This window comes from Schistocerca gregaria, chromosome X (genome assembly GCF_023897955.1).
Source record: "Schistocerca gregaria isolate iqSchGreg1 chromosome X, iqSchGreg1.2, whole genome shotgun sequence".
NCBI classification, from domain to species: Eukaryota; Metazoa; Arthropoda; class Insecta; order Orthoptera; family Acrididae; genus Schistocerca; species Schistocerca gregaria.
In genome coordinates this window covers 275,706,544-275,721,280 of record NC_064931.1, presented here as the reverse complement: position 1 = coordinate 275,721,280, position 14,737 = coordinate 275,706,544, and positions in this window count along the sequence as shown.

The following is a 14,737-nucleotide window of genomic DNA, read 5'->3' as shown; positions in this document are numbered from 1 at the left end:
GTGTCACTGTGCTGTCAACTGCTGCACAAATTGCTGCTGCAGATACAGTATGATTTGCAACAGCCATATGCCAAACACAATGGTCTTACCCTTCGGAAGTGCTACATGGTCATACGGAGCTATCTTCTTTCGATCATATGTTCCCCTGATGACCGCTACCAGTAGTCATGTACAGTGGCTACATTCCTAACAAGTCTTTCTGCAGTATCGCAGAAGGAACATATAGCCTCCCATGGCCCTATTATGTGACCTCGTTCAAAGTCAATGAGGTATTGCTAATGGCGTCTTCATCACCTTGATGTCCTTATAAGTCATGCTAGTATAGCATCCTTCTGCTGCTGTAATCACATCACAAAAACAGAGTTGTGCGATGTAAACGAAAGTTGCAAAATGTGTTTCTACATCTAAAAGATGATGTCTATTAAATTTTTTTCCACTCAAAAGAGTGCAAAAGGATGCAAATCAAGTTTAAACACACACTGAAATAGTCATGAGCATTAGTTGTCTATGAGATTGGATGCAGTGAGTTGTTTGTAGAGTGTTTTGTGTGTACAGGTCACCATGTGGCAATATTAGCATCTTTCTGAAAAAAATTGCTAGCTTATTGAGAATGAATATGAAGAGAAATCTTATTATATGTGGAGACTTCAATATTGACATGGGAAAAGGCACAAAAATAAGACAAGATTTTGAAGAACTGTTAATACAGCATAGCATGAAAGTAACAATAACTGCACCAACAAGAGTGACTTCACACAGTGAAACAGTTATTGACAACATAATTACTAATATGTGTAACTATGAGCCACATGTAGTTCATACAGCAATATCTGATCATCATGGACAACTAATCAGCTTTTGCAGAAGTAATGACACAGTATCAGAACCAAAATGAACAACCAAAGAAATTAGGATCATCAGGGAATGAAATATCAACATCTTTAGAACACTGTTAAGTAAGGAAACCTGGAATGAAACCCTACAGGCCCAGAGTGTAAATGAAAAATATGATGCATTTATTTCAACAATTAAGTACTATTTTAATGAAGCATTTCCCAAAGTAAAGAGACAAGAAAGGCAGCAAGATCAAACACAGTGGATTACCAGTGAAATACTAGAACAGCGAAGGAAGCTTCAGGATCTGAGATGGATGGGCAAAGCTGAAAACTATAAAATGTTAAAAAAGAAGTATAAAAAAACAATAAGAGAAGCCAAAGCAAGAGCAATTGACACCACCATAATGAACTCAAACAACAAGACAAAGGCACCTTGGAATGCAATCAATGCTGAAAGAAAGGAAAAAGATGGGCCAAACAAAGAAGAAGGTATTAGGTCAATTAAAGTAGACAACACAGTGGTCACAGGTGGCATGGAAATAGCAAACATACTGAATAATAACTATATCAGTGTAGTAGAAAACTTAAAATTGGAAAGAAATAGTCAAAAACATAAGGGTATTAAGGTACCAAAAAGCTCATGCAGTACTATGTTCTTGAGACCAGTCACGGAAGATGAATTACGGAAAACTATACAGAAACTGAAGTCCAAGAAATCAGCTCGCGATGATGAAATATCAAATCATGTAATAAAGCTCGTAAGTGAGCAGATAATAACACCACTGCTGAACATGGCAAACTATTCTTTCAGAGATGCAATTTTTCCAAGAAAACTGAAGATAATGAAGATGGTGCCAGTGTACAAGAAAGGGTATAAGGATGACCCCAAAAACTACAGACCAGTTTCACTGATATCAGGTTTCTCGAAAATCCTAGAAATGCTTATGTATACCAGATTAGTTAATTATTTGGACAAACATAACATTCTCATACCCTCACAACATGGTTTCAGAAAGGGTAAATCTACAGAATCAGCAATTGCCAGTCTAACAGAATACATTTTACAGCCCATAGATGAGAAAAAGGTTGTGTCTGCAATGTTTCTGGATCTTTCAAAAGCATTTGACACCCTTGACCATGAAATACTGATACAAAAATTGGGCAACTACGGCATTCGAGGGCAACCAGGTGAATGGATAAAATCATACTTGTGCAACCGCAAGCAGTATGTATCATTAGGAAACTCGTACCAATCAGAACCAAACCCATCAAATAAGGAGTGCCGCAGGGTTCGGTAATGGGGCCATTGTTATTTAATGTGTTTGTTAATGTTATAGGTGTTGAGGAGGAAGAAAAGAAAATATTGTATGCTGATGACATGGCAATAAAAAATAGTGACCAAAATATGGAACAGCTTGAGAGAAGAGCATACATGTCTGCAAATGTCACAGTTCAATGGCTGTTGGAAAATGAACAGGTTATAAATCTAAAAAAGACTATTTATGCAGTGTTTAAAAACAAGGAGAAAGCTGTAGGCATTGATTTAGAGGTTGATGGAACAAGGTTGGAAGAAGCAGAATCTGCTAGATTCTTAGGTATTCTTGTGGATAATGAACTGAAATGGAAAAAAAAAACATATTAATAATGTCTGTAAGAAACTGAGCTCTGTCATATTCTTAATGATGCAGCTATCACAGTATTCAGACACGAACCTTCTGTGTACAGTGTATCATCGACTTTTTGAACCATACTTACAGTATGGAGTGACTGTGTCGGGAAACTCAAACAAACAAGAGACAAAACAAGTGTTCACATCACAAACAAAAAGCAATTAGGACCATTTTAAGAAGAAAGACCTCTGAAATGTGCAGAAACTGTTTCAAGAAGTTAGGTATCTTAACTTTTTCATCGTTGTGTATATACAAAACAATAATGTACATCCCAAAAGTAGTGAGGACTGGATTACAAATGCTAGTGTACACACCCTCAATACAAGAAGGAAGAATGAAGTATGGAGCATACCCCACCGACTGGCAATGCTAGAAAAAGGACCCCAGTACTCTGGTATCACACTACTAAGAAGTCTGCCTAAAAACCTGCAAGATAGTGTACTTGACAATGACTTTTCAAAGATACTTAAAGACCATCTCATTGAAAACGAGTTTCACAGTGTTGCAGAATACTTATGCCATTAAATTTGTATATATTGTTATTCATTATCAATTATGTAAAAATGTAAGATAAAGGTGTAGAAAAATAAGTGATAATGAATGTTAATACTTTGACATGTCCTATATTACAAATACATTTACTGTACACTATGTAATCTTACAGGATCAAATAAAATTCAATTCAATTCAATTCAACAGTTATATCTACTTACATAGCCAGGAGCCTGGCAACAGCATGAGGTCACTGGCTGCACCAAAAAATCACGCTTCCATCTGGTCATGAGACACAAGGAGCAGCACATCCCTTTTTGAAGGGAGACTATTTAAGCCAAACCAGGAACCACTGCAGACAGTTCCTGCCAATGAAAGCTGACCATGTCATGTGCCAACTGGTTACAGTCCAACACTTAAGCTCATGTCAAAGTGCCATCGGGGAAGACTGGGTTAGGAGTTAGGCTTTGTAGTAGGCAACACTTCTTCAAGTGCTTGTTTTTCCTGTACTAGTTCCAGTGCCTGGGAGTTTGTTGGTGACTCTACCACATAACTGTATTTAGTTGTATTTTAGTTTTTTTCTTTTTGCAATGCCAGCTAATAAAGAAGCTGTTTGTAACATTTCAATTAGTAACAAAAAGTAGGATTTATTTAAATTTCATTCCTTGCAAATGTAATGTACATACATGAACACCTCAAATGTTGCTGCACTCAGTAACATTGGGCTCATAAAGTCAAATTATGGTATAATACTGATTTATCAGCAAGAACATCAACTCAGAACATATCTGGTATAAGACTTGTCAAAATAATTGAAATGGTGCAGTTATCCTGCTTCTTTTATTTAATGTCATATTCCGTACTTGTGAGACATTCCTTTGAGGCACTGTTTTGATAATTTGTTAAATGTTCTTTTACAGTTATATACATTGTTCTCTGTACAACTATAAAGCAAAACCATATATCTGTAGATATATATGACATGTATCACTGACAAATGAGTCAACATTTCAATTATACAAAACTACAACAGAAGCTATGGAAAATTCCTATTTAACACATAAGATGTGAAAATTATGAAATGGATGTCCTGTTCTAACTAATAAGAGATCCTAAGTTCAGCATTATGTGAATGTTGGAAATACTTGCACACACCTTAAAATCTGTTTAAAGTTGTAACTAGTTAAATATTTTTATTTTTGCATCACCAACAATTCCGCACTTTATCACCTGGAGTGTGCGACAGACCACATGGATCATTATCAGTAATAATGTCCATAGCTGGACTCTTGAGAATACTGAGAACAGCATCTAAATTTTGTTCAGTGTGTACTCAGCTGCCCCATTTAATGTCTGCACTGTTGAATATATATATTTCCATGTCTTCTGCAGTGCAATGGAAACAGCACAATCCAACACTTATATCACTGGTCAACTGAAACAATAACTCCACTGCAAACAAGAACAAAAACCCTGTTATTACACATCTGCATTACTGCATAATTGTGCTGTAAACTACATGACTGGCAATGATTATGTGTAAGAGACAATGTATTAATTCAATAGTTATAAGTACATGACAGCTTTTCACAATACCAATCACAGCTTTTGATAAGATACATGATACCTACAAGTAATCCATTTCCAGTAGCTTGACCTAACTTGCTCCACTGACTTTCACAATAAAATATTATCCTGACATATCACCAGTTACAACTCGCCTGAATTTTGCACTGAGACTGTGCTATGGGCGACTACCAACCACAAAAATGAAATTGTGGGTTTAAAGTAAGAATTACTGCATAAACAGTCTGCAAGTACTTGTGCTGATTGAGTGCATATAATGTGATACAAAGGTTCACTAGTGATCAACTTCACAAATCCACACCAAAAACATTTAAAAAAAAGATTAAAATTCTCTGTAGGCACTATAAGAATGTGTTTTAACTTTCAGCTGAAACGGAAATTAATTTCATTTCCTATCAATGTAATATATTGCTGTACTCAGTAACATTGGGTTCATAAAGTCAAATGATAGTATAAAACTAATCCACCAGCAGGAACATGCAATTCAGGATGTAGCTAGTACATAAAATGTGACACTTCATGTTGAAATACTTGAAATGATGCAGTTTACCTGTTTATTTCATATAATGTAATTTTCCACACTTGTGACACAGTTCTTTGATGCACTGTTTTATCTACTCATTGTTCTCTGTAAGATTATAAAGCAAAATCATATTATCCTTAGATATATATGAACCTCTTATTGACAAATGAGTCCACACTTCAACTACACAAAGCCGCAATAAGGCTCTGGGAAACTGCTACCAAATATGGTGAGAAAATTATGAAATAGATGTACTATTCAAATCAATAAGAGACCCTAAGTGCAGGCCTATATACACGTTGGGAATACTTGCAAACATCCCAAACTCTAGTTGAATTTGCAGTTAGATAAATATTTCCATTTCTCCATCACCAACAAAACTTCACTTGGTTTTATGAGCTTGGTGTTCTTGAGTGAAGGTATGTTTTAAGTGTTCATATGCATAAAAATTCACGTTCATCCCAGCCAAAAGATGAAATACAGTCTAACAGTGCCTACAAAGAATATGAATCTTTTTGTTCTTTCGGTATGGATCTGTGAAGTTTTGCCTCTAGCTAACTTTCCTGACTATCACATTGTATGATTTTGTGCTGATGTGCTACAGTGCATGCACACTCACCACTCATCTGGTTCAGCAGATGACAACAGCAGATGATGCAGATAGGCCGTGAGCAAAGCGGACTGAAGTAGTGGAACTTCTCTCTGCCATGCTCTGCCTTGCTGCAGCCCGAGGGGTTTTCCTGGAGAGAAGTATGAGACAGAAAGAGCTCCCTGAATGGTACTTCCCATGCTGACATCAAATGATTGACATGCTTGTCCGAGCAAGATAGTGTTTTACAATGAATGTCTTTTGTGCTGTGTGACCTTGAAGATGTGACTTGCCATGATGTGCAGTGACAATATTCTGGACATGTACACTTGCAGAGAAGCCAACACTGGTATGTCTGTATTGTACACATTAGCTGATTGTGGGCATTTACAAAGCCTTAGAATTTTGAACATACAGATCAATTCGACATTGGTGTTTTTCATGCTACCCCCAGCTTCATGGGATCAGTAGGCTGCTTCTGCACCACAGAATTCTCAGTGATGATTGTATCACAGTGGTCAGTGTGCTGTGAAGTGCCTGAGCCATAGTCTACCATGTGCATGTCCACAAACTTTCTTTTCTTGTATTTGCTAGGTATGGAATAGCTGTCTATAACTTTCAACTTTTATGATTCATTACTTGCCAAACCCTGTCTGCTATAGGAACTGTGTCTACTGTGTCCATCTTTACTGCTAAGTTATTTTACTGTGTTAATGTCCCCTGTTAATTTTTATGTAGTTGTGTCCTGCCCCAATAAATAAACTAAAAAGTCAAAGGTACTTTCTGTGTCCTGTTTCCCTTTTTTTCCACTAATATTCAGATGTACAAATGTACTATAGGGCTACGTGTGCTAGGTTAATGAGGAACATATTTTCCACATTGGTGACCCTCGGCTGAACCACTTCCCCCCCCCCCCCCCCCCCCATATGGCTTCCGATCATTGTACTGGGTCACGTGCATTGCACAGCTGCATTGTGCATCCACCCCCACCCCTCTGCCTGCCACTGCTAGTGAAGAGAGCAGTATGCCATGGTACAGACAATTCCACAACACCGCCTCAATCAGGTCCGGCCCCCTCCAATGGCCAAATCCCCCCTCACAAACCTGCACACACAGATGGGCGAAGTCCAAGCATTCCTAAGTCACTTCACACAGCTTGCACATGCTGCCAATGGGTGTGCACATGCACTTTCTCCCACCTCTTCACCTGTCCACCCCACTGTGCACTTGCTGCCATGCAACGTGTGTGACCCACACCTGCGGTTCACTTCTGCAGAGGCAATATTTGCAGGCTCTTCCATTATGAATGATACAACACATTTTGCACTTGCCATAGGGACATGTGACATAATTACAAACCTGACACAATTTGGCAACATCAGTGCCCTATGTGCCAGGCTCACAGAGTGGACTCGCCATGTTGGAGCTGCAATGCATGCGTGCGACCAGCATTCTCATCGAAGCTATGCACTGACAAGTGGCCCTTGCAACACCTCCAGTACCTCCTCACACTGTCTGTAACAACTTGGCATGCTTTTCCCCACCGTAGTATGCATAGTATTAGCCACACAGAAGTTTCAGACTGCTGACACAATGGCCACCACTGCTGACAGGGTTTCCCCGCCCTCGACTCGCACACTGTGGACACCACCCTGCAGTGGCAAGCCCACGCACTGCACCATCCCACACACCTCGAGCTCTTTCAATTAACATAAGGTGTTCATATGTATACATGAAATTCACTTTCATCCCAGCCGAAAGATGAAATACATTCCTATAGTGCCTACAAAGAATCTTAGTCTTTTTATTCTTTTGGTATGGATCTGTAGTTTTGCCTCTAGTTAACTTTTCTGACTATCACATTATATGCTTTTGCGCTGATCTGCTACAGTGCACATGCACTTAACACTCATCTGGTTCAGCAGATGACAACAGCAGACGATGGAGATAGGCCGTGTGCTTTAAAATCATGATATTAGTTTAGTTGTTGGCAGTAATCCATAGCAGTCACAGAGGGAGTTTGTGGAGGTTTTTATCTGCTGATATGTCAGAATAACATTTTATTGTGTAAGTAAGAGGTGCGAGGTAGATTAAAGCTACTGGAAATGATTTACTTGCTGGTATCATATGCTTTATCAAAATGTGGGATTTATCATATATTTGTATTGTGAAAATCTTTCATGTTCTTATAACTATTGAGTTAATACATTGTCTTTTACTAACTCTCATTTCCAGACATCTAGTTTATGATACAATTATGCATTAATGTAGATTTGCTACAAAAGGCTATTTTGATCACGTTTGTAATGGAGTTATTCTTTTAACTGACAAATGATATAAATGTTGGAATACACTGAGGTCAATATATTCCATGAAGATAAGGAGGTGCATATTTAACAGTGCTGACATTAAACGGTGAAGCTGTGCATGTATTGAAGATTTAGGAGCTATTCTCAGCATTTCCAACAGTGCAGCCACATTGCATTGGTGTTCATGAATTTAATTTTTAGGTTATCATCATGATGTAAATGCTCTACACCGTATGTTATGTTATTAATTGTGCAATGTTTGCTGTCCTTGTATATGTTGAACATAAGACACTTCTGCTCCTTCTGGTTTGTTAAAATGCCTAATAAGATTTAGGAGATACTTTTTCTTTTCCTTGCTGACCATGTTGTTCTTTTCCAGAGTGGTTGATTTCCTCACTACCTAGCTACAGTTTCTGGATTTCAGTACCTCAACCTCATCATAATTGTTTGATGCTAACAACAATACCATCTGCTTACATTTTTCTTAATCCACCATATGCTGAGCAGTTATTTTGAAATGCATCTCAGATCATATGGCTTTTAGCGAATTGGGCTTGAAATTCTTTGCTTCCCAATATTTTAAGTATCTTGACAACAACATACTGTTCCAGCAGTTTATAGTATTCTGTTAGTGAAAGAATGTCTTTCTTTTTCTAGTAATAATTATCTATCCACTCTACCATACACTCTGTCTGGATTATAGCTGGGTCCATGAATAGCAAAATAATGTACCAGCTTATAAGATTTTCTGCTTTCTTCCATAATGGCCATTAGGATGCACATAATTACTGTATTTTCATTTTGACTGACATAGGATTTGGGCAATAAACAACTTACATTTGAACCATTTTTTGGTTGGGTCGAGGTTTCTGAGAAAACAGACTACAGTAGAGGCTAGTTGGTTGCATTCTTTCAGTCCTTCTGTTTCAAGCCAAGTATTAAAAGCAATCCTTTCCTTTGTCTATGACTGGGAATGAATCAAATGTACAAACTGTGTATCCAAACCTGTCTTGAATAGAATAATTCAGAGCTTTGGTATTGGCAAATTCTATTGTAAATCAAAACATACTTTAACCACATTTCAGTTTTCCTCCTTCATTACTGCATAGAACTTCTTTTCATGAATTTTTTGCTGTCTTTGGGGCTCTCAGGTGTTTCTTGAAATGTTCTAGTGTATACTGGGACTGCCTAGTCTTCTTTTTTCCTTATGCTGTATTTTATCAGAACAGTACACTTCCTTTTTGATTCTTTCTTAATGTTCTGTCTCCCTGACACAGATGGCTTGAACTGAGCAATAAAGTGAAGTTAATGTTGTCACATAAACCACTAATTTATTTCTACTGTTAGTTCTGGTGGCAAGTACTTGCCTACAGTTTTTTTTTTTTTTTTCAGAAAAATCTCTCTCGTTATCATTGTCAGTGATGTCCTACATTGTTATTCTCCCATCAGGTCTCTCAGAATCAAATCACAATTTGGGAGTTTTGCTCTAATTGACTGACAGCAAATATCAAGTTTTGCAAAACTTGTATTTTTCAATACCTCATAACAACAGCAAATACTGGCTTTGACAAAACTGTTTCAACACATTATGCATGGAAACAAACTTGATTTACAACTACAAAAATATGAATTCAGAACAACTGAGCATTTATCGACTTTTGAGAAAATGCTCATCAATTGCATACACTATTTCTGTTGTCCTGAGACTATGTTGACTCAGAGTCCTGCCCTATCCCTCCTCTCCTGACACAACTATAGGCTGCCTGTGATGAAGTAATTACTATATAAAGATTTTTATTTCTTGTATAGTTGCTGGTGTGATCACATCACCATGCTGCAGGTGCAAATTAGCATAGTCAGGACTCAGATGAACCTGCAATAACATTCACATAAATCAAATCTTCTATTTAAAAACAATTGTTCTATATCAGATACTTTTCACTAACAAGGAGTAGACTCATGGACAATTTGGATGTTTAATGTTGAATTACACTCGTGGGAAAAATTTGCGATATTATGAAATAAAGGAAACCTCCATATATCAATGTTCCAATGACATGATAATCTCTGGTATCAATGTCATCTTTCATGTACTTTTGTAATGAAAGTATTTAACAATATACCTTTTCTTGAGTGCATAAGCATTTAAATAATTCACTTCAAATGCTACCATTAACTGCACCTCATCAGTACAGTTACAAAAGTCACAATAACATTGTGTAAGTTCTTTAAAAATGCCTAAGTGTCATTAATAATTCCATTTAGTTCACTCAGCATAGCTGATATACACGGAATCCACAATCATAGTAATATCATTCACAGATTTTCCTCTAACCATCAAGTCACTATTAAGATGGTTAAACAAGGATTAGAGTTCAATACATATTGAATACTGAAGTGTAAAATAATGTCTAAGTAATCACTATATTAACTGTCAGAGATATTTCTGCAAAATGGTTCAAATGGCTCTAAGCACTATGGGAATTAACATCTGAGGTCATCAGTCCCCTGGACTTAGAACTACTTAAACTTAACTAACCTAAGGACATCACACACATCCATGCCCAAGGCAGGATTCGAACTTGCGACCATAGCAGCAGTGCAGTTCTGAAGTGCCTAGAACTGCTCGACCACACTTCCAGTCTTATTCTGTGTATAGTAACATTTTTTGTCATTTAACTCAGTTTAAGCTTCTAATAAATTCCCTGAGTTATAAAAATAGTCATTTATAGTTGCCTGGCTAATCTTCATGCAACTAGAAAGTCTCAAAATTAAGGCTGCTGTATCAACCAATTCTATCAACTGTACTATCTTACTGTGTCTGCTCAGAACTTATTATGTACAATCAATCACCAGCACATACAGATCTGATATATCACAATTTTTTAATGTTAATAGTTGGACATCAGATACAAAAATGAAACAATTTTATGTTCATTTATTAGCAAGACATTTTTAATAATTAAATTCAGTCTTGACAATGTGCATCCAGGTCATCTGCCACCAGCTCAGCTGGCCAGTGGATGGACCCCTACAGCACCTGCTGCGTCATCAGAACAGCACTGGAACATCTTGCTGAACAGGATCGTGGGTCATGAAACACATACAAAACAAACATTTTCAGTACATTTGCTCATATAATATCGATAATACAAAATTATAACATATATTCCTACTTGGCTTATGTCACTCAGTTGAACATATAAGTGTTTGTCACGGTATACCATAAATACTTCACACTAGCTGAGATACTTCAGTTTTAAACTAAATAAAAGTTAATAGTTTATGTTGGATGATTAATCATCTTGCTCAATTTTATGGCTTTATTTGACTACACAGGTTACGCCATCTCATACTCATTTGCATTACTATATCTTAACTCTTTTACTCACACCATTTGAGCTTATGACATGTACCTCCATATGGCCACAACTTCCTCATTGTACTATCTTACAGTTCCTTTATGTCACTAGGATGTATTAACCATTACTGTTTCATTAACATGAAGACTTATTATTTTTAGGTGCATTAGCATTGCTTTGTGTATTATGTTTGCCATAGTACAATAAATAATTACACACTTTGTTATTCCCTAACAATACTAAATCTAGTTCTGTAATCACCTCTTTCCATACATGATTAAATAATAGCATCTCATTATTGTTTGTAAATATTAAGCTATTTTAAATCATAGCAGTCTTCCCACTGACTGACATTCCCTTAAACTATCTGCCTTTTTATTAGTATTACATAATTGATGAACATTCACATTTTCTTTTATCCAAAGGTCATCTTGTGCTTCTACATTAGTGTTTGGTGAAACAGATGACTTGTCATATTATCCATCACATGATCATCTTCCATGCTCTATTAGGATTCACAGATCCATAGTTTTACTTACTAGGTTCTATAAAGTGTAGTTAAACCTTTGTTTTTCATTATACAGGAATAAAACTTGAAAGCAAAATTTATGATAGACAGACATTTATCTGTGACTTACTGTCAATGCCCGCCATGTGCTATCACTTGTATTGTTAGAATCTCTCTCAAGCAGGGCTATTAGTTTCCCACTGGATAATAATACATCTACCCCCTTTACGTTTTTCTGAGAGAACATGTAAGACATTACTTCCCCTCACATTGTCAGCCTCAAACTACTACTTAACTATTTTCTCTTCATAATATTAACAGAGCTCCAGTTTTTGGTCCTATTTTAAGCATGTTCAATGCTAGATACACAGGAACATTTAATAATACATCCTATGCGATACTGTGACCCCCCAGTATCATATTACCAACAGCTCTACATGAACACAAGGGTCAATGACAACATTACATATGCGCATGTCAATCAGGTCTGTCTACCATACAGCCCTGGTGCTAAGTACCTAAACTTAGAGATTACAACTTCAGTAGATCAGTAATACTATGCTGCCCATGGGATAATAGGATATTTTAAAATCATTTCCTTCTACCACTTAATTTGAGACATACTTTTTTATGGACTACTTCAATTATACCTGCTACTGACTTAAGGTTACTGATTTATATACTTCTGTTGTTATCATAGATGTTTACAGCATCATGGTTCTTTTGTTAAAATGAACATTAGCAATTATTATTGTTCTATACTTGGGGTTTCAACGCTACTTACTACTTACTGTTTCTGTCTACATTTCTACCTGATCATTCAATTGCTATGCAGCAGCTAGTTTACCATGTTGTATCCAAGATAATCTACTACAACTCTATGCATTCCTTTTCCCTCATTAGTTGTCACTAGAATCAACTGTGTTTAACTTGCAACATTCTTCATACATCTACTACTATAGTATTTCCAGGCAGTTAGCTTATTTTAGATGCTTCTTTAAGGTGAACATTACTTATAGTTCCTCATGATACTTACATATCTTTGATATATTATATAAGCTTTTTATTTATCCACTGTTTGGGTCCCACAGCACAACTGCTTTGGGATGGGGTACTTCTAACATCTCCCATGGCACTTGGAAAAGCTGAAAGAATTTCTCAATTTCTTTACATAATTTGGAACTTCATCCACTGGTCTGAACCATCATTTTATCTCCTACTTTAAAACTAAACAGTAGTGCTACTTCATTATGTTTCCTTAATCAGCAAACACCACCATGCTCATTCTCTAGCATGCTGAAGTCAGATTCACTCAAGCTTTTTGTCTCACAGGTAGTCAAACAAGGACAAAAATGGCTCTCCTACAAACTCCTTTGCTATAATGTCCATGGGCACTAATCCTGTATTGATATGAGGTATTTCCTTCAACATGTTCTCAAATTCAGAGACAAGGTCCATCCACGGAATATGTTGTTCAGAGCAATACATCCTGTGGAGCCTTTCCTATGAAGTCTTGCATAATACATGCTGTTGGGTTACTTTGTGAATAATATTTCAAAATCATTACATGTTTGAAGTCATATCTTTCCAACAACTCCTTAAAGTCCTTGCTAACAACTTGGCTAACATTATCAGACAAAATCCATTTTAAACACCATTTACCAAGTAATCCTTTCCTATACATCATACCACACTTTTGGTGGTAACTACTTTTAACAGATATAGCCACACCTATTTAGACCAACATACACTCGTGACAAATATATATTATAATTTTATTGGCCACCCAGTTTCCTTCTCTCACTCGTAGCTCTAAAATCTTCTGTACTAATTTACTCATGTTCTTGAAGTAATGATACTTAATCTTCCTACAATTTAGATGCCATTCAAAGAATTTTCCGAATCCACTCCAACTTCCATAATATGGATTTGGGTCAAGTAATTTTGAAGCCAACTTTTGTTGTTCACCTTCTGATCAAAACTTTCTTTGAACTGTTGGTATAATTCTTCCAACTACGAAACTAATCTGTAACTTCCCATTCAGAGACTTCTTTTTCTAAATGACCCACTGCAAATCTAACTCTCCTCTTATCAGCCCATGAGGTTGGTATTGTGTTCTCAAATGCTCTCACTAAAATAATAGGAGGTACATCACTCTCAGGTTTAAAATTTTGAATTGATTTGCTAAAGGACCTCTGCTTTCTATGCAGAACTCTTTCCACAAGTCTAAAGCAGAAGTAATAGATGGTTGTTCCATGCAACTATACCACCGTCACATTCTATTACCTCCCCCATTTAAACCATTTCCTACTGTTCTTTACAACCCATGTACCTTACCGGTTAGCCATATGATAGGCCAAAGTGAAGGTTTTCTGTTACATATGGGCAAGACCATCTGACCATTCATATTTGATACAACATCTCTGACTTTAACTAACTGCCTTATCACTTTTATTTGTTTGTCTAGGTGCACGTGAACTTGTAGCAAACTGTAAGCCCTCACTAACCTTATTTTGTTACAACTCAGCAATCCTCCTTCCATCTAATTATACCTTCTTCCTTACAGCTTTGATTTATTCATGTTCTTCCTTCATCAAATTTGAAAAGTTTTCTTCCTGTTTTTTTCTGAAGGCTTAACTCCACTTTTGTAACTGATTCAATAAGCCCATCTTGGACTAATTTATCACACATATCCTTTTGGATTTCTCTACTCTCATTACCTAGATCAACAAGTAAAGTGATTCTTAAATTAGATACCTCTGTAGTCAGTATTTGAATTTCCTGGTGCAACTGGTCTTTTTCAGCCTGAGATTCATAAAAATGATCTTCGAGTTTTTACTGATTTCATTCTTTTGAACCAT